Source organism: Podarcis muralis, chromosome 12 (genome assembly GCF_964188315.1).
Source record: "Podarcis muralis chromosome 12, rPodMur119.hap1.1, whole genome shotgun sequence".
Taxonomy (NCBI): Eukaryota; Metazoa; Chordata; class Lepidosauria; order Squamata; family Lacertidae; genus Podarcis; species Podarcis muralis.
In genome coordinates this window covers 38,026,901-38,047,600 of record NC_135666.1, presented here as the reverse complement: position 1 = coordinate 38,047,600, position 20,700 = coordinate 38,026,901, and the positions used below count along the sequence as shown (strand labels likewise).

The 20,700-nt window shown below is 44.8% G+C and overlaps 1 protein-coding gene across 3 annotated transcripts in view; it reads right to left on the bottom strand.

Moving 5' to 3' along the window:
• The window catches only part of CREB5 (cAMP responsive element binding protein 5), a 254,283-nt gene extending 249,482 nt beyond the window's left edge, over positions 1-4,801 (bottom strand). For all 3 annotated transcript variants that reach the window (XM_028750740.2, XM_028750743.2, XM_028750746.2), the window contains exon 1: positions 4,696-4,801. The gene's annotated coding sequence lies outside the window, so the exon portion shown is untranslated. The remainder of the gene's footprint in view (positions 1-4,695) is intronic.
• Between the last annotated feature and the right edge of the window lie 15,899 nt (positions 4,802-20,700).

The window sequence follows — 20,700 nt, the reverse complement described above, 5'->3', positions numbered from 1 at the left end:
ACGGCAAAATATCAAGTGTCTTAAGTCAATTTATAGTTACCCCCTTCCAACTAAGGGCCGCTTCTCACACACACACTACACGGTGCCAATTGCCTAAACTCTAAACCTGGTGTGAGCAAATGTTTGTGAAATGTTACAAACTTCCAATACATGACATACTTCATCACACATGTGATGATGGATGTCTCTCACACAGCATGAAATAAACACAGGTGTATGAGAATCGCTTATTGGATCTACCCTATTTTCTAGACAGGACTGATTTCCAAGTGGGAATATTGCAAGATTAGATTAGGTGCAATACTATAAAAAGATTGTAATAACTGGGCCGAGAGAGCAGGAACATTTCTCTAGACTCTAGAAAGGGCCCTCACACTAAGTATCACAATGCACAACATCTAGACAAATGGAGCCAGTGACTTCTGAAGAGTCACAGCAAAGTATAGATGGCCCACTCCATCTTGGCTTTCCTTGCTGTTTCAAACTATGCTCTTTTTGAGATCCCCCTTTCCTCAACCTCATTCCCATTCCAGTCTGAATTGCAGCACCAGTTTTTGCTGTTAATGCAGTTTGCTGTGGAAATGGATCTGTCTCAGGCCTCACCTTCTTATATACAAGAAAAGTATATCCAGAATACCTATACCGCAATCCTAAACAACACTTCAAATCAAATATATCACCCTTAGTCTTGCTTCTTTCTCTGCTACTCATTGGACGTAGGTATCTTTTTAAAGAGAGTTTAGCCTGAGCAGTTGTAACCATTGGCACCACATAATAAACAAGTTGTTTTGTTTGTCAGGTTTACTATTTGAGCTCTGTCTCCCAGCACAAGCATGAGACATAAATGGAAGTACAGCACCAATATCACAATACCTATAATAAGCAATAGGTCATAATTCACCACAAAACACAGGATAGCACATAGCAGAAGAAAAGAGCGGACAAGGGAAAAAAGAACCGCATTCTGGAGGATAAGTTGCTTCACCCAATTCACAAGTCAACTTTCCTTCCTAGTGCCCAAATTTTGTTCTCTCTCAACAGTAAAAGTAACATGGAAAATCTGTCTGAGTCTATGATTCTGAATGTAAGGCTAGTGGAGTTTTAGCTGTTCAATCCACTGTTGAAAGCAGATCTCCCGTTCCAAGTAACTACAGTATTTTAATCAAGTGTTTGACACCCACCACCACCTCTCACCCCTTCCATTTCTTGAAGCGGTGAGATTAATTTTTCCACGAGCCTTTAACTCGCTTGGAAAATGTGACTAAAAATGTATAGAACTGTCTAGCCTTAAACCCGGGATAGAATCAACTTTTTTTGAAAGCATTAAAGGACACGCAGTGAGCTGCTGCTACATGCTGCATTGGAGAACTATACATTTCTAGGATGTATATACTGTACTGCGCCATCTAGTTAACCGACAACAGGTCTCTCAGGCTTACATTCAGAGTGGATACCTTAAGATACTTGGACTTGGGAATGATTCGTTTCTTTCAAGATCCCAATTGTTTCTTTATAAGGAAAAGAAATATCACAACCAGGATAATCTATGTCCTGTGGATATGGGAAAATCTAGGTTATAATAGCCCGGTGGACTTCTACATCAAACTTTGATTTACAAGATAAAAGCAACTTTTAAATTAAAGTGCCTTTCTGTGAACAGAGCTTATTATTCCAAAGACAGGAGTGATTTTCCTAGAAAGTTGTCTCTGTGTGCTTGCCTATTATCTTTGATTTTCCCCTTCCACTAATGAGCATTTATCTAAAAGAGCCTCTTAATCCTCTGATGTGTGCTTCTGGTCAGAGGTAACAGTTTGAATAAAACCACTAATCACTTATAGCTGATCATTAATCACACTTCTCTCTGGGGCTTTGCAACCTGCACAAGAGAAGGGGGGGGGGAGTCCCAAGAATGAGATTTAAAGTTCTTGCTGAAAATTTTATCTGAAGCGTAAAAGTAAGAGATGCTAAAGACAGCTTTCGAAACTTAGCATACTCCACCCCCAGTTGTGCCGCAGCACCATTAAGAGTTGTGTTGCCTCTTCCCTCCAAAAAAAAGAACCTAAAATTATATAAACACACTCACAGATTTTATATTTGCGTGGTGTGTGCAGATGTGAATGTACAGACAAGATCTGGATTGAAACAATCTATCTGCCTAAGTTTATATTTATATTCTCCATGACAGTTTCTTCCTGCAAAAAAAAAAAGTTTTCTTGGGAGTTAGTTGAGGTGACTTGCTAGACTCAAGGCACCTCAATTCCCAATCTCTCTCTTTCAGCCAAGTGCAGCGTCCCCAGGAGTCAGTGGAAAGGCTGCTACAGCTGGAAGCTCCCTGGGTTTAAAAAGAAAAACCTCGGGAAAGTCAATAGGATATTTCCAAGTAAGATATAATCGGGATCGGAATGTTCCCGCCCAACCTTTCTGTGATGACCAGGAAATCCCTAGAAAACTCTCCCTTCCCGATCAGACCTTTTTCCTTCTTCCAAACTTTGCGCGTGCAGTATCAGCCCGATTCTGTGTAAGAAACTTCTCATCGCGCTGCTTGGTGGTGGGGATTTAAAGAGACAGGCTTACTACTTGCCTACTATCCCGGTTAAAAGGGGGAAAGGGGTGTGTGCTGGAGGTGGGGGGTGGGAGAAAGCTCTTTGTCTTTGGCGCTGCGAAGTTTTCCTAGGAGCCCTGGATCTCGACGATCGCTCAGCATGGCGCAAACACCGCAGCAGGCAAGTTGAGCTTAGCAGGTATTTCCCCTTCTGACGCTCTTCTCAGACGACAAAACTTAGCCAAGAAGGAGAGTTTGGAGGGGAAGAGGGAGACATATCCCACTGTTGAAGAGGGGGAGGGTTTGGATCTAAAGGAATCGGACAGAGCTGTCGACCTGGAGCCAGGTAGCAGCGCCCGATCAGCCGGATTGCTGATCCTCCGGCCAACCCCCAGCCCCCAAGATCGGAGTCTCTTAATCACACATTTTACTAGCCTGCAGAATGACGTAATGGCCCGGGATCCAGCCTCTGACTCCCAGAGAGAGTGTCAGATAGGGCGGGGGCGACACTGTGTGTGTGTGTGTGTGTGTGTGTGTGTGTGTGTGTGTGTGTGTGTGTGTGTAGGAAGGGGCAGCCACCTAACAACCAAATACACACAGAGAGAGCTTTTTTGGAACAACAGGGAACCACGCGGGGACAGGCGATGGAAAGGTGGCGCGGCAAGGAGGGCGCAGAGAGATGGTCTCCTCTCCCCTCGCCGAGATGGCCCAAGCCAAAGGATGAAACTTCTCCCGGTCGCTCCTTAGTCCCTAAGCGGAGTTCAAAAGTTTTCGCGCTGGCGATCCGAAGCGATCAGGAGGTGGGGTGGGGAGGCAGCCGCGAGCTGGTGGGGAAGGAGAGCGATGTCATTGCGCCCAACAAGGAAGATCTTGCGCGGGGCTACTCCGGACAGGACAGGGGGCGGCGAGCCGGGTCGCTCTCTCCCTAGAGATCCGCCTTACGAAGCGCTTGCCCCGAACCTAAGAGGTCGGCGGTGGTGGTGGCAACTTGCTGGCCACGAGGTTTACCTCTCTGGTTTCTTGCGGGCAAGCGGCGATGGCATCAGGAGGAGTCCCAAGCCAAGGGGACGGGACATTAAAAAGAAACAGTTCAGGGGACGGGTTACCAGCCTGCCAGCCTCCCTCCCATCAGGGACCCCCCTTTTTTTTTAATGCCAGAGGAACACATACGCCTGGAGCGTTTCTGAGCACACGCAGAGCGCACCGTTCTCCGCGCCTGAGCGATCGTTTCCCAGCAATTTTCGGGGTCTGGGGAAGGGCTTTCTCGGGTCGTCGAAGTCCCCAAAGTCTTGTCGGGCCAGGGGGTGGAGGAGACAGGTAGGATCTCAGTGATGGATTCTGCCTGACAGCAAACCGACGACTTTCTTCGCCCCCGCTTTGGTTCCACAAGCGCCCAAACTTTCGTGCACTTGGCGGTCGCCAAAGGTTGCCTCTGCCGCTTCTTCGCCTTTTATATAGCGAAGTCCCCCCATTTTAACTCTTCGCAGCCCAGGCGGGTTATTTCCTTCCACACACACACACACACCCATCCCCCGGCAAATAAATAAACGAATATAACGAAATAAACGAATAACAGATAAATCTTCCCAGTTGATAACGCACCGTGCCAGCGCACGGGGCAAAGAGGCGGAGCGCGCGGAGACGCCCGCATCCCCCCGTTACATCTTCCCGGTTCGGGTCTCTCCCACACTTTCCCACCTAGCCAATTCTCGCCTCCCGGTCGCCAAACTGAAAGTCATACCCAAACAACCATCAACTTTGTAGCAGAGACCCGGGAAAAATCCCAGACACAGCAGCACAACCAAAACAGAAAGAAAGGAGAGAGAGAGAGAGAAGGAAAAAACATCGTTTACAAACATTTCGCAATTTTTACTCGATCGCTGTTGTTGTTTTAACCCCTCGCCACTTTGCGTTTTCTTTTGCCCTGCGGAGTACCTGCCCCGCGTGTGTGTGTGAATTCGCACACGCGCGCGCGCGCGCGCGCTCGTTGGGGCAAGAAGAAAGCGGCAGCAAAACCCCTTGCAAGCGAGAAGTTTTGAGCAAGGCGAGTTTTGCTTTTTTGTTTTGTTTTGTTTTTCCACCCCCCCACAACGCGATGTAAAGTTGCGTTTTGGGGCAATCAGAAAGGCAGCTCCGTATATCGAGGGACTTACCCAACAAGTGTAAGCAGGGAAAGGACCAGCAAGCAGCCTGGGTGAAGGAACCACGTTGGACTGAGAGAAGGTTACAATACGTTCTATTTAGAGAAGCATTACATCACCCTCCGTGACGTCACGTGGGATTCCTGAACTTCTAAATCATTGCGGTCCCTGCTCAAGGGAGAGAGCCGAGCGGTGGGCGGGGCCCGGGGAGGCGTGTCCTGGCTGGGCTCCGCCCCCGCCCGCCTCCCCTCCAGCCATTCAGGGCGCAGGGAGGAGGAGGAGAGGGAGGGCGAAGGCAGAGAGCGCAAGCGGCGCAAGCAACAGCTTGCCGCGCCGGGGATGACAGGACGCTGCCCTTAGTTCTGTGAGTCAGCTTGGAAAAAATCTCCGGCTAGATGGGTTCGGGAGAAGGAAGCTGGAAAGCGGCGAGCCCCCACCTCCGCTCCCGGGGGAGAAGGAGGGCGGGCGGGAGAAGTCCCAGGGAGCCTCCCCGGTGCAGTTGCCGGAGGCGGCGGAGAAAAGGGCTTCGTGCAACGGCGCCCATTCACACGTGCAGTTTTTGAAGAGGTGTAGCCCACCCCCCAGGACTTCATCTGAGCCGAGGTTCGACCCCAGAACGCTGAAGAACAGGAGAAAGGAAGCCTCTGAGCACGTGCAGAGGGCGCACTGCCCACTACACAACACAGATGGCGAGGCGGGTCGTCTCAGTAGCTCTAGTCTCGGTGCATCCTGAACTCTGTTTTGCAGCAACCTGCTGGCATCTTGCATGTAGCCCGGAATGGGCTCCCTTGAACTCAGTACTCTGGTCTTGCGCATACCTAAACATATGTCCCGTTTCGGCCACCGGTACTTCCAGACCCGGGAAAACGTGCATGAGGTTTGGAATGCAAGTTTGTGTAACCCTCTTGCTACAAATTGCAAGGAGGTTACATCATGATCAGTTTGTGCACCTCTATCCAAATTTTGCTGCTTTTTGCTTTACATTCAATTTGAGAAGAACAAAGCTTGTTCTCTGCTTTGTAATATTTTAATAAGTCCTAATTAAATTATTATCATACTGTTACCTTTGGATTTTGCAGCCTCAGTTTCTTATGGGTAACTATTTGAGGCCTGATTGACAGAAGCAGCCATGTAGGAAATAAAATTTTGACCATCTCTTCTTTTTCAAAGGGCTAAGATTGGTCAGGCCAGTTTATTCTCTACTGACACCTGATGTAAGGAGCATTTATTCTGCCAGGCACTGTGGGTCTTGGAGTCAGTTGCTGCCAAGGAAAAGAGCTATAGGGTCTCTCCTGTGTAAATGGGGGCCTAGTCTTTCACTTGCCTCCTAAAAAAAAAAAAAGGCTTTCTGCCCCTCTTAGGGAATGAGGAACAGCAGAGGTGGGATAATAATAATAATAATAATAATAATAATAATAATAATAATAATAATAATAATATTTTATTTATTTTTCCCAATCCAACTGAGGAGTGAGGTTATCACCCCTCTGCTACTATCCGAACCAGGTTGTTCAACCTTTGCTACTGTAGCCTTTCTTCTAGAAGATCAAGATAATCAGGTGATAGCAAGAACTGGGGGGGGGGGGGATAGCAGGAGCAATTAGAATATGATCTATTATTTGATTATTGATGTAAACCTCCATAATGTATTTTGTATAATTAAGTTTTTACCTCTATCTTCAGTAGAATTTATTTTATTTCATTGCTATGGCTAGTGGCTGATGCAAATAAAGATTCTTCCAATTCTGATTCTGAACCCCAATCCAAGGTGGGCCAGTTAGGAAAGAGTTGTACGTACTTCATAGTTGACTGGAAATAAACTGTCATATTTTTAAGCATCCCCTTCTCAAAGAATTGCTGCGTATTTGAAATCACTTGTGTTGTTTTGGTCCCAACACTGTAAAGAAAATTTTGGGATCTGGGAGATCTGGGTACCAAACCCAGGTCGCTAAAAAAAAGGTATGCATATCCCAACCTTCAGAGTTGGACTTAAACATAGAATTGAGTAAGAGCAAAAGGTGTTTTTTGAAGTGCTACTAAAATGCACCTTTGATACCACAAAAAGTATGACCATACAATAAAGGTAAATATAAATTACTTGGATGAAGGACTTGAGGGGATGCGCATCAAATTTACAGATGACACCAAAGTGGGAGGGGAAGCCAATGCTGCAGAAGACAGAATCAGAGTTCAAGATGACTTTAACAGATTGGAAAACTGGGCCAAAACTATCAAAATGAATTTCAATAGGGACAAATAGTTCTGCACTTAGCCAGGAAGAACCAGCTGCACAAATATAAGGAGGAGGACACCTGGCTTTCCAGTAGTCCACATGAAAAGGATCTGGGATCCTTTGTCGACCACAAGCTTAATATGAGTCAACAGTGTGATGCAGCAGCAGCAGCAAATAAAAGCTAATGCTATTCTAGGCTGCATCAACAGAAGTATAGTGTCCGGATCATGGGAAGTAATAGTACCATTCTATTCTGCCTTGGTCAGACCTGGAGTCCTGTGTCCAGCAAGGGAACGCAAAACATACACTCAGATGCGCTGTTAGAGTTGCACCACACTGTCCCCATCTCAGCAGAACAGTGAGCCTACAAAGTGCGCAGTAAAGGACTTTGGTGAAAGGTCACCCAGCACAGACAGAGATTTTTGCAAAAATAACTGCCCAGGGCACCCCCAAAGTAGGAATGGTCCATGTAGTAACACTTACCTTGCCTTGGAATCCTTAGAAGTCCCCTGGTGCAAGCACTCATCTGGAGTCTTAGGTCATTTTTGCTACTGGAGCTGCAAGAATAATGAACAATATAAAGGGTGGGTGATCATCAGGTTGGAGAAAACATAAAATGTAATAATAATAATAATAATAATAATAATAATAATAATAATAATAATTCACTTTTCAAATATATATTTTTTCAAGTTTGTTTGCACCAAATATTTCAATGAAACAATCAACAATATAAAAGTCAGACATACGCTACTACAACAGTTCAAAGCACCAGCATCGGATCAGCTGATTCAAGGATAAAATACTTTTTTAAAGCCTGGACTTTGTCACCTTGTGCAAAAAAATCTCCAACGGCAGCTGCATACAGTACTGGGCAAGCCTTTCTTGCCTTGCCAGCCCAAGACAATTTGCTGCCTGAAGTGGAGCCCAAAGGTTACACATGGATATATACACAGGCACATGCACACATACCCTTGGGACTAAATCTTTAAAAATTCTTGTTGCATCAATTTCTGCCTTCAGCTGCCCCTCCCCTGCTCCTTGGAACTGGTCCACCATCACCAGTAAGCCTCTTTCTGCAGCTCCCCCCCCCCCCATTCCCACATGTCAGTCAGCAGACACACCTGGCCAAGAGCTTCAGTGAATGGGCAGAAGGAAATGGAGGAAAGAGACCCTGCAGGGATCCTGGTTCCAAACTAGTACATTGAATTGTGCAAGGAAAGTGACCAGGAGTTAGCGCAGCTGCTTAAGGAGACTTGCCTCAAGAGGCAGTTCAGTATTTAAAGAAATAGAGGGATGTTGTCCTCTCCCATAGCATCACCTTTTTGCATGCAATGCAGATGAGCTGTGGCCCATCCGTTCACATGCTTATTAATAATATTTATTAATCACCTTCCACCTGTATATCTCCAGGCACTGTACAAAAGCTAATGGAAGGATGCAAAGGAAGGTAACAGGTGCGGCAGCGATGGGGGAAATGGCACCGATTGCTTTGTTTCCTGCAGTGCAATTTCTAGAGGCAGAAGATCTCTGCGCAAACTACAGTGGTACCTCAGGTTACATATACTTCAGGTTACATACGCTTCAGGTTACAGACTCCGCTAACCTAGAAATAGTACCTCGGGTTAAGAACTTTGCTTCAGGATGAGAACAGAAATCGTGCTCCGGCGGCGTGGCGGCGGCAGGAGGCCCCATTAGCTAAAGTGGTGCTTCAGGTTAAGAACAGTTTCAGGTATTTAAACAAGACAGGAAAATAGGTTTTCAGAAGGAGAGGTCGAAATTAGAAACAGAACTGTTAGAACCCAATACTAAGAACTTGTCAAGAATGTACAATCTGCTGCTGAAATGGAATACACAAGATGAAACAGTAAAATCGGTTATGATCAAATGGGCACAAGATATAGGTCATGACATTATGTTTGATGACTGGGAAAGGTTATGGAACACTGGTGTGAGATTTACGGCTTGTAATGCTTTAAGAGAAAACATAATGAAAATGATCTATAGATGGTACATGACCCCAGTCAAACTTGCAAAAATTTACCATTTGCCCAATAATAAATGTTGGAAATGTAATGAGACTGAGGGTACTTTCTATCACCTTTGGTGGACCTGCCCGAAGATTAAAGCCTACTGGGAAATGATCTATAATGAAATTAAAAAGGTCCTTAAATGGACATTTTCTAAAAAACCAGAGGCGTTTCTCCTGGGCATGGTGGGCCAATTGGTGCCAAGGAAGGACAGAACTTTCTTTATGTATGCTACCACAGCAGCAAGAATTCTTCTGGCAAAGTATTGGAAGACGCAGCAGCTACCTACTCTGGAAGAATGGCAAGCGAAGGTGATTGACTACATGGGAATGGCAGAGATGACCGGCAGAATCCGAGACCAGGGGAGTGAGACAGTGGAAGAAGACTGGAAGAAATTTAAAATATATCTTAAAAACTGTTGTAATATTGAGGAGTGCTGAGATGCTATGGTGTTAAGAAACAGAGAATTGCAGCTGTATATCATAAATTTAAGGGAATTACAATGAAGATGAATTAATTAATTAAATGGAGGGTTGCTGATATAAGGGAAAAATAAGGATGCAGAAAAAGGGAGGTATGGGGAAGTCCGGGAAATAAGGTGAAGGAAAATGAGTTTATGAAATTATACATGTCTATTTGTGTGTATGTTTTGTTTTGTTTTGTTGTTTGTGTATAATATATGTTTGGAAAATTAATAAAAATTATTTAAAAAAAAAAAAAGAACAGTTTCAGGTTAAGAACGGACCTCCGGAATGAATTAAGTACTTAACCTGAGGTACCACTGTATCAGTTGTCAGTGCCTGTGGGTCTACATAGCCATGAAGATGCAAAAGGTCCCAGCAGTTCAGTCTTGTTGACCACCACCTAATGCAAGGATGGAGAATCTGTGGTCCTCAAAATCTTGTTAGACTACAACTGGCCTCATCCCTGACTGTTGCCCCTGCAGAACAGGGCTGATGGGAGCTGGAGTCCATCAATGCCTGGAGACTCACAGGTTCTCCACACCTGCCTTGATGCATATGATGGTGACTACATTATGTTTGCCCTGATACACTAGCCACCATGTAGTAGGGCCACAAGACCAGCCTGTCTGTGTATGTCAGGGGCTTCCTCTTTGACTCAGTAGGTCAAAACCGTAATTGAAAGAATAAAATAGCTTTCATAAATGCACCCAACGTTCAGTCAAAATGAAAAAGGTGTCTGAAATTTAAAGCCCCTCAGAATTTTGATTGGGATGAGACAGATTGAGGGTACTTTTTGTGAGTAATGCTAATACTGGAGCTGTTTCAGCAAGCCTCCAAAATCTTAGTCATCCCAGTAAAATATATGATGAAGTGGAAAGTAAAGGTATTGCAATAATTAAAGGAGCTGTGTATGTCATACATTCGTTTCAAGTAAAAAAAAAACCTACTGATGTCACAAAATTAATGGTTAATAGGGTCTCCACTACATTTTACATGCAATTTTAAAGATATAAAATTATCAACCATGTGATTTTCTAAATTGCTGCCAGACCTGATTAATATCATCATTACTTTTAACACTTACGATAATCTTGTTGCTAGAGGAAAAAAAGACTCTTTCCTCATAAGCAATAGCATTTGAAAGCTGTCAGATCATTTGTTTCACATGTTATCTGTATCAAAGGAATATAAATGCTTAGGTGTTGTTTCTTTAGAGTTAAGAATAAGTTAAGGATAAGGTGAGCTGACCGCCCTGCCCCCATTTGATGTTGGTTAGGATCATCTGGGACGCGGGTGGCGCTGTGGTCTAAACACAGAGCCTAGGGCTTGCCAGTCAGAAGGCTGGTGGTTTGAATCCCCGTGACGGGGTGAGCTCCTGTTGTCCGGTCCCAGCTCCTGTCCACCTAGCAGTTCAAAAGCACGTCAAGTGCAAGTAGATAAATAGGTATCACTCCAGCGGGAAGGTAAATGGTGTTTCGGTGCATTGCTCTGGTTCGCCAGAAGCAGCTTAGTCATGCTGGCCACATGACCCAGAAGCTGCCTGCAGACAAACGCCGGCTCCCTCGGCCTATAGAGCGAGATGAGCGCCGCAACCCCAGAGCTGTCCACGACTGGACCTAATGGTCAGGGGTACCTTTACCTTTTTAAGATCTGCAGTTGAATGAAAAAAATTGATAAACGCATCAAGATTTGGTCCTCTTATCTTACAAATGTATCCTTACCAGATGCAGTAACCATGCTGTGGAGGACAATTATAACCCTGCTGGCCACAGCAAGCATGAAAAAAGTGGTTGAGAAACCCCTTTACTGGAGATTGCAAGTTCTTCTTGATATCTTGGTGCAATTTGAATTAAATGCAGAGGTACCTCCTCCCCAAGGTGAAGATCTGGTAACCCAATGCTAACTCTCTTCTTTGAGAGAATCAGCCTTTTTACAGAAGTTTACATTTCCTTGCAGCTTGTATAAAAGTGGTGGTGGCAGAGAAGACTTGAAAAGAAATGATTCCCACTCTAGTTAGCTAGTTAGGAGGCCAGCTCATTGAACTGTAGAGACTCTTTTCCTAATTTGCTAACTATCAAGAGAAAGCAGAACCGGCGGGGTGGAGAATCAGATCTCTATCTTTCAAAGCTGGATCAGAGGTGCATGGAGGTACAGAAACAGGATGTTGCCAATGTTTTGTTTCTCTTGAGTCCCTGTGCCTTTGAAAGCTTTCCAACAGACAGCAAAGCAACAGGTGCAACTATCTCCATGCTAGACACACCTGCTCCATTCCTATCCATCATGAGAAGTTCTGAGAGGCTCAAGAGGAAAACAGAGCAACAGCCCCCACCTCTGGGAAACAGCTGCTTTCTCATTGGTCACTGCTGCAGAACTCACTTGTGGCCTGAATGATAGCGATGGGGAGAACCTCCTTGCTCCTCTAAGTTTCAAATGATGGCTTGATTGCTTGCAGACAAGTTATGAAAGACATGGAGATAGGAATGAATAATGGAAAGCAGCTGGGCAGAGACTGGGTCTAGCAATAGAGGGCTTCGATGGGACTTGCTTATCTGTGTTGTGTGATTCAGTTTGTGATTCACCCAATAACAAATATTATCAGGCCATATGCACGGATAGACAAAAATAAAATGGACAGAAACTCAATACATCAGTAAAGCCAAGCCAACGGTTGATAGAATCCAACACAGACCCAAATCTAAACCCCGGCAAACTGTCTTAACAAAAATCAACCCAGTTACAAAAGTTTAAAACTGTCCAAAATGACATTATTCATTAGTGACTAAAATGGAACATCAATTATGTTAAACAATATTAAGAGATGTTTGAATACCTGAGAGGTTTTGTTTGTCTTTGTCTTACAGACAGACACACACACACACACACACACACACACACACACACAAAGGCAAGGTAAAGGTAAAGGACCCCTGGACGGTTAAGTCCAGCCAAAGGCAACTCTGGGGTTGTGGCGCTCATCTCACTTTCAGGCCAAGGGAGCCGGTGTTTGTCCACCACAGATTTCCGGGTCATGTGGCCAGCATGACTAAACCGCTTCTGGCTCAACAGAACACCATGACGGAAACCAGAGTGCACAGAAACGCGGTTTATCTTCCTGCCACAGCGGTACCTATTTATCTACTTGCACTGGTGTGCTTTCGAACTGCTAGGTAGGGAAGAGCTGGGACAGAGCAACAGGAGATCACCCTGTTGTGCGGATTCAAACCTCCAACCTTCTGATTGGCAAGCCCAAGAGGCTCAGTCTTTTAGACCGCAACGCCACCCGCATCCCTTACACACACACTAAAATAAGCACCAAATGAGTCTCTCTAGGGAAAGCGTTCCACATAATTGGGGGGGGGGCACTGCTGACAATGCCCTCTCCCTCACTGACACTATCATTTTGAGGGGCACTCAGAGAAGTGCCTCTGTTAACGATCATAGGGCAAGGGTAGGTACGGTACATACAGAAAGTTCACCTGACCTTCCTTTCACTGAGTTGCTGCAGGATACTGGGTCTGAGTGGTGGCAGCAATGTTGGCACAGTGCAGACACCCTGGCAGAAGCACTAGATTGGCTCCACTGGCACGCTTGCACCGCACCAGCCATGCTGCCTCCACATGCCTCTCCCTCGTCATCATCAGCTGTCTGCTGCTGACTGGGAAAAAGCAGCTCTTTAGGTGTTGAGTTCCCCAACCACTTCAGAGTTCTTTTAGGTCAACCAAGCCCTTTTAATTGGTCCTGGAAAGGAACTGGGTTGGTCAAGGTGAGTTTGAAAATAAAAGTGCTGCCATCTGTGTGCTCCTCCACTCCATATGCCCCAGCCCTACTCACCTGTTAGAAATTCCTCCTAACAGGTGGGTCAGAACTTCAATAAAGATTGGGACAAATTTACACTATATTTGAAAGACCACTGTAAACACTTGAGCTCTTTGGCGGGTTTTAAATAACACTTGCAATGTTACACAGACTTTGGGTATAATGGAGGATTGTAAATTAGTTGAACTTATAATATGCAGGATTTTTTATTTAAAAAGTGACTCAAAGAACCCACGGAGGGGAGGAGGGAAGTCTTGAGATTCGAAAGAATCTTGAGTTGTTTTTATTCTTTGTGATTATGAATGTGAATGGAGTTTTAAGATCAAAGAATAATAAAAAGAAATTCCTCATAACAGAGGCAGCAAAATACACGCACGAATTTTGCATGCATTTCCCCCCAACATTTCACTGATGAAAGTAGGCATGTCCCATTCCATAATGATAATTTTACTATTTATACCCCATGCATCTTACTGGGTTGCCCCAGCTACTCTGGCCAACTTCCAACATATATAAAAACATAATAAAACACTTTTTAAAAAACCCTTCTCTATACAGGGTTGCCTTCAGATAGCTTGGAGGATGGATAACTTTATACCCTCCAACATTTCTCCAATGAAAATAGGGATATCCTAAGGAAAAGTGGGACATTCCAGGATCAAATCAGAAACTGGATTTACTCGAGGGACGATTCCAACAGATTTCACACACAAAAACGCTTATGTCCCTGCGGAAATGGCAGCATCGAATCAGTGGCGCATGCCCTCCTGGCTTGCACTCTTTATAAAGACCTAAGGAACGAGATTATTACCCCTCTTTTTTTGTCCTTTCTGGCTCGCCCAACCACTGCCACAGTGTCTTTTCTCTTGGCAGATCAAGAGGAGCAGATGACAGCAAAGGTTGCAAGGTTCTTAGCTGGGGCAATCAGAAGAAGGTCCACTACTTGACTGCTGATTCAGGACCCTAAACTGTGTTTTATATAATCGACTTTTTATTTTGTTCTGTGTATATCACAATGTTCTTTTGTTGCTATGGCCAGTGGCTGGCGCAAATAAGGTTTCATTCATTCATTCAGAAACTGGGGTGGCTTCTCTAAATCAGGGACATCCCTGGAAAACAGGGACACTTGGAGGGTCTGGCTAATGTTGCATCCACGGTACAGAGTTCATTGAGACTCTGGGCCTCTCCAGAAATCCTTTTCATTGTGCGCTCATGAATATTTGTGTGCATATGCTACCGAGGAATGATTTTGCTTACAATGTCATTTGTGTCTAGGAAACACTGCTTCATCTCCAATCCGTTCATATCCCGTAGCTTCCTGCTGAAATCCTACAACTTTTTCTATCACAAATACAGCAGGATTCTTTGTGATGCTTTCGTTGTGCCACAGTGCAAGAGTGCAATGCTGCTGTAACACTGAGGAAGCGTCACAAAGCTACTAATAGAGTGTAATCAGGTGTGGACTGCTAATGAATTGTTATTGCATCAATGGCATGTTGCAGCAGAACACACCTACTAAAAAAACAACCACCGCACAACAGCAACTCACAACCCAGTCCCTCTGTCTCTGATTACTGTTTGTTGTGTTGCCATGCGCCATAGTTCGGGTCCTGCAAGGAAGAATACACCATAACTCACTGGCCAAGAGTACAGTACTAGAAAGTGGAGTGGAGTAAAGAAAGAAAAGGGATTCTTCCTTGCAGGATCCAAATCTGTACATGGAAAAAATTACAAGTACATAGCAAAGCTCACTTGGATTTGCAGGTGTAGCCAACAGCCCCCACCGAGTGCAAACTCCATTCTTGTACAGTGTCTCGTGTGTAGACAATCTGTTGAATAAGGAATAGTTGCTTGGTCACTAAATAGTGTATCCATATTTCAGGGAGAGATAGTACTACTCTGCTACCACAGGGTGTTTGCGCATTCTGCAAACTTTGGGATGCTTGGGAGGAAGAGATGAAGATGTTCAAGAGTTCTGCTTTGAGTTCTACTTTATACACACCCTTTCTTTATATACACCCTTTCTGATGATAACGCCATTCTGCTTATCTTTATATAGTGTATTATCCTTGCAAGGAGCTGAGCTGAACTTCTCAGTAACCATTTGTTTTTGTAGTCCAGAAACAGAGTACCTGGAAAGTTTTTCTGAGAATAAAAATATTATCTATGTACTCTTCTATTTCACTGTTGCCCTTGGCTTATTGTTTGTGCAAAACTCTCTGTTAGGGCAATGCACATGGAGTCCTACGCTGTACATCTTGATCTGAGTCATTTACCAGGCTTGAACTTACATATTTCTAGTGCTGTGCTTGGCAATGACATTAGTCAGACCCTTGCCCCCAATGTGGAGGGGCAAGAGAGTGGGGGAAGTCATAGGGGGCATCTTCATAAACTCAAATAGGAATTACTGTATGCTGCCTATTTCAAAGGCTTAACATGACACCTTCACAGGTAACGGGTGAGTCATGAGTCGCCTTAGGGAGTTAAGCCAAGCTCTATCAACCATGTACCATTTCCACTTGATTTTACCTTTGTGCTAATGGTGTGTCCCATCAGTATGAGGGTTAAGCCATTTCTGGCCTATCAGGGGCACAATAAAAATGAAAATTTACTATGCTGGAGTGTTCTACTGGTCCACTAGCTTGCTGATCAGAAGGCTGGCATTCAAATCTCTGCGACGGGGTGAGCTCCCATTGCTCTGTCCCAGCTCCTGCCAACCTAGCAGTTCAACAGCATTCCCATGCAAGTAGATAAATAGGTACCGCTATAGCAGGAAGGTAAACAGCATTTTTGTGTGTTCTGGTTTCTGTCACGGTGTTCCATTGCACCAAAAGTGGTTTAGTCATGACCTGGAAAGCTGTCTGTGGACAAACGCCAGCTCCCTCGGCCTGAAGGCGAGATGAGCGCCGCAACCCCATAGAGTAGTACCTCAGGTTACAGACGCTTCAGGTTACAGATGCTTCAGGTTACAGACTCTGCTAACCCAGAAATAGTACCTCGGGTTAAGAACTTTGCTTCAGGATGAGAACAGAAATCGTGCTGCGGTGGCACAGCAGCAGCAGGAGGCCCCATTAGCTAAAGTGGTACCTCAGATTAAGAACAGTTTCAGGTTAAGAATGGACCTCCAGAACGAATTAAGTTCTTCACCCGAGGTACCACTGTAGTCGCCTTTGACTGGACTTAACTGTCCAGGGGTCCTTTACCTTTTTACCTTACCACTAGTGTAGGAAGAATTAGTACAAATCATACCCCATTCAGAAAATGTAATTAGAAGATTACTCAGTAATTAGAAGAATGCTCAGTTAATTATGTTTTGTTTTCTCCTTCGTGTACTAGTTCAGTCCTATGAAAAAGGAAACTTGTCAGGTTTACATAAAATACAATAACACAAGGGATCAATCCTCCTGAAAATAAAGCTATTATTGTGAGGCAAATGACAAGAGTACAAACTCTAGACTGAAGGATTATCGCCTCAGAAAGAGATAAGTTTGGTCCCCAAGCCATAAAGGCAAGAATGAGACTTGAAGGTGAATGGTTTTGTCCATGTCTGTGTTTAGGGAACATAGGTTGGCTCCTGAAACAGAGAACTGAAGCCAAGAGGGCCAGTTGTGTGAGAGAGTGGCAGGGAATTAATTGAGTCATCCTGCTGGAGAAAGAAACAGGGCTTCAGGAAGGAGTAACTGAGTCACCCTGTGACAACAGAAGCACAAAGGCATGGAGTTTTGGAGCAGCCAGCAAAATAAGAAGCAGGCAAAACGTAGGGTGGATTTAGCTGTGGATTTTCAACATGGAAAGTCAAGTGATTTTGGTATAGCAACAAGTGCATATTGCAAGCACTTATTTCCAGTCACATACCTAAAAGTGTTTTGTGTTTTGAATTCTTTGGGGATAGGAAAGAACTCTGAAACTGCTGGAGAGCTACTGCCTGTCAGTACACACAATAGTATGCTAGATGGACGGGGATCTGAAATCAGCATAAGGCAGATTCCTGTGATCTATAAGATCACCAACTGTACCACGGGGATGGCTGACTGCGACTGAGAAAAGAGTGACTTTAGTAATCCATTACTGCACTCCTTCTAAATACCAGTTTGGTGAGCATGACTTGTCCCTATCTCAGTCACCATCTAGTTCATCCCCAAAAGTGCTTCCCTTATGAAAGTACAGTGGTGCCCCGCAAGACGAAATTAATTCGTTCCACAAGTTTTGTCGTCTAGCGATTTTTTTGTCTTGCGAATTATTATTTAGACAAAGGAAACAAAGTCGCGAGATGTTTTCGTCTTGCGAAGCAAGCCCATAGGGAAATTCGTCTTGCGAGGCAACTCGAAAACGGAAAAACCTTTCGTCTAGTGAGTTTTTTGTCTTGCGAGGCATTCGTCTTGCGAGGTACCACTGTACCGTATTTTTTGCACCATAACACTCACTTTTTTCCTCCTAGAAAGTAAGGGGAAATGTCTGTGCGTGTTATGGAGCGAATGCCTGCGGTGGTGGGGGGGGGATCTGCTGCAGTCGTGAGCAGAGGATCCATGGTTCCCCTTCCTTCCCTCCTCTGTGGTTGCAAAGCATGGATCCACATGGATCCTCAGGATTTTTGCACTGGGCTACTCCAAACGCACTGTCAGATCACATGCCTGTGGCCACAGCATGAACCACAAAAATCATATATCCACTATTTCGTTTAGAATATATTTTTTCTTGTTTTCCTCATCTAAAAACTACGTGCGTGTTATGGTCTGGTGCATGTTATAGAGCGAAAAATACGGGTATGTGGTTACTGCTTCATAAAAGCCAGTCTGCAGGAGAGGCACTTGCCTTAAATCTCTCTTACCTGGGAGTAAGCCCCACGTTTCTGAGCACAATTCAAAGTGTTAGTGCTGACCTTTAAAGCCCTAAACAGCCTCAGTCCAGTATACCTGAAGGAGCGTCTCCATCCCCATTGATCAGTCCAGCGCCGAGGGCCTTCTGGCAGTTCTCTCACTGCAAGAAGCCAGGTTACAGGGAACCAGCCTGGACACTTGAGGTCCAGTGCTGAGGGCCTTCTGGTGGTTCCCTCCCTGCGAGAAGTGAGGTTACAGGGAACCAGGCAGAGGGCCTTCTTGGTAGTGGCACCCGCCCTGTGGAACACCCTCCCACCAGATGTCAAACAGAACAACAACTACCAGACTTCTAGAAGACATCTGAAGGCAGCCCTGGTTTAGGGAAGCTTTTAATGTTTGATGGATTACTGTACTTCAATCTTTTGTTGGAAGCCGCCCAGAGTGGCTGCGGAAGCCCAGCCAGATGGGCGGGGTATAAATAAATGTATTATTATTATTATTATTATTATTATTATTATTATTATTATTATTATTATTATTATTCTTCTCTAGTTCAATAAAGGATGCTACTTGATATAACAACACAGGTAGCCAGTATTCTAGAAAGGCATTAGCATCAGTTTGTGTTCAAAATCAATAAACACTGATCAGTAAACATTGAAGCTAGATTTCTGTCCTTCTATAAAAGTTTGTTGTATTTCCAGTGCTGTTATTAACATTAGTTTTAGTGCATGTGCTCATATCCAGCTAAGTCCAGGTCAAAGATAATTCATGTGATGCTGTTTTTGTTGTTTAAAAGTCACCACACTGAATTCTACACCCTCAATTTTTCTTTAGTGAATGATTTTAAGAAAATCCGTTGTATCATCTCCTGAATATTGCTAGTAAAATAACAACCATGACACCTGTAAATTTGTGGTAATTTTCCATCTTATAAATGGTTGTTTTAACTGAAGAAGAGCTAAGGGAAACTTGAAAGCTCTATATAGGTCTTCCTATACTGGTGAATTTTGCCAGGTTTCTCTGCAAACTTGTATACTCCACTAATGTTCTTATCGCTGATGTTGACATTTTAGGAATTTTAGCTCTGGAGACCATAACAATAGCAGAGAGTGAAAGGGGTACCATTTTTCCTCTGAGTACCTGCACACTTGCCCGTTTATGCTTAGCCATGGTTCAGGCTTGGGCTTATATGCAAGCCAAGCCTCTATCTGTAAGTTGGGGTCACCAACATGGTGCCCTCTGGATTATGCTGAAGTAAGGCAAAGGTAAAGGGACCCCTGACCATGAGGTCCAGTCGGCACTCATCTCGCTTTATTGGCTGAGGGAGCCGGCGTACAGCTTCCGGGTCATGTGGCCAGCATGACTAAGCCGCTTCTGGTGGACCAGAGCAGCGCACGGAAACGCTGTTTACCTTCCCACTGGAGTGGTACCTATTTATCTATTTGCACTTTCGAACTGCTAGGTTGGCAGGAGCAGGGACCGAGCAACGGGAGCTCACCCCGTCGCAGGGATTCGAACCGCCAACCTTCTGATCGGCAAGTCCTAGCTCTGTGGTTTAACCCACAGTGCCACCCGCTGAAGTACAAGTGCTATTATCCCTGATCATTGGCAAAGCTGGCCGGGGCTGATGGAAGTTTGAGTTGAACAAGAACCAGAGGCATCGTGTTGGCTCCCCCTATACTAGATGTGCACAACATTTACACAAGACAATCTTTCTCAGACACAATGTACGGTATCTTCACTGCTAGGGAAGTCTGGCAATGGCCGCTCACCTGGTCCTGGGGTGAGCGGCAGTTGTGGCCCATCACCATCGCCCTCAATTTAAACCGCCCAATCATGGGCAGGTTGGGGGGGGTGGAGTCTGGGCAACAGACCGGAGTGGAGAAGTCTTCACTCAGGTCCGCCGCCTCAGTGCCCAAGCATAACCCTGCTTTAAGCTTCAGCCCTCCAACTGGAAGGCTGGAAAATGGATAAACACCCAATGCCTGGGCCAAAGATCTGTAATCAATAAAAGTTGCTGCCAATTTTAAACCCCAGAGTCTTGTGCAGTTTGTTTACACCTGTTGCTGGTATTCCTTTTTGCCCACCCAGGGTAGGAGGTGCTATGAGTGGGTTCGCAACTCAGGCGCAAAGAAAAGCAGCATACAAGTAGCAAAGGGGCATTTATTCAATTTCGAAAGAACAGGTTGTGGCAGCTTCTTTTCCTCCTGGACTAATACGCCAAAAAACGTTCCAGTCCTAGACAAACTTACTGGGATGTAAGCCCCACTTCTGAGAAGACGTGTATAAAACTGCCTTGTTCGCCAACAGTTCTTGAGCGAGTAGCATCAATAAGCTGCCCAGTTGTGGAGTTTTACCTTTGTTAGGACTCGCCTTTTATTCACACCCTGAAATTATCCCCCAAGCAGCTCTAATGGCACCAGGCACTGGCAGCTTGCTGAGTGACAGGCAAGACTAGTTATCACTCAGCACCTGGGAATTGCTGGAACAGCCAATAGGACGGCACCTCTTTAAACGGAGAGAATTTTCATAATTTGATTTTGCAAGATTTCCAGGCCACCAATAGCCGCTAAAAAAGTTCCCTGTGGCAAATACCTGTGTGTTTTGTTTTAAAGGGGGTAGGGTATGTGGATCTACAAATCACACACATTTAT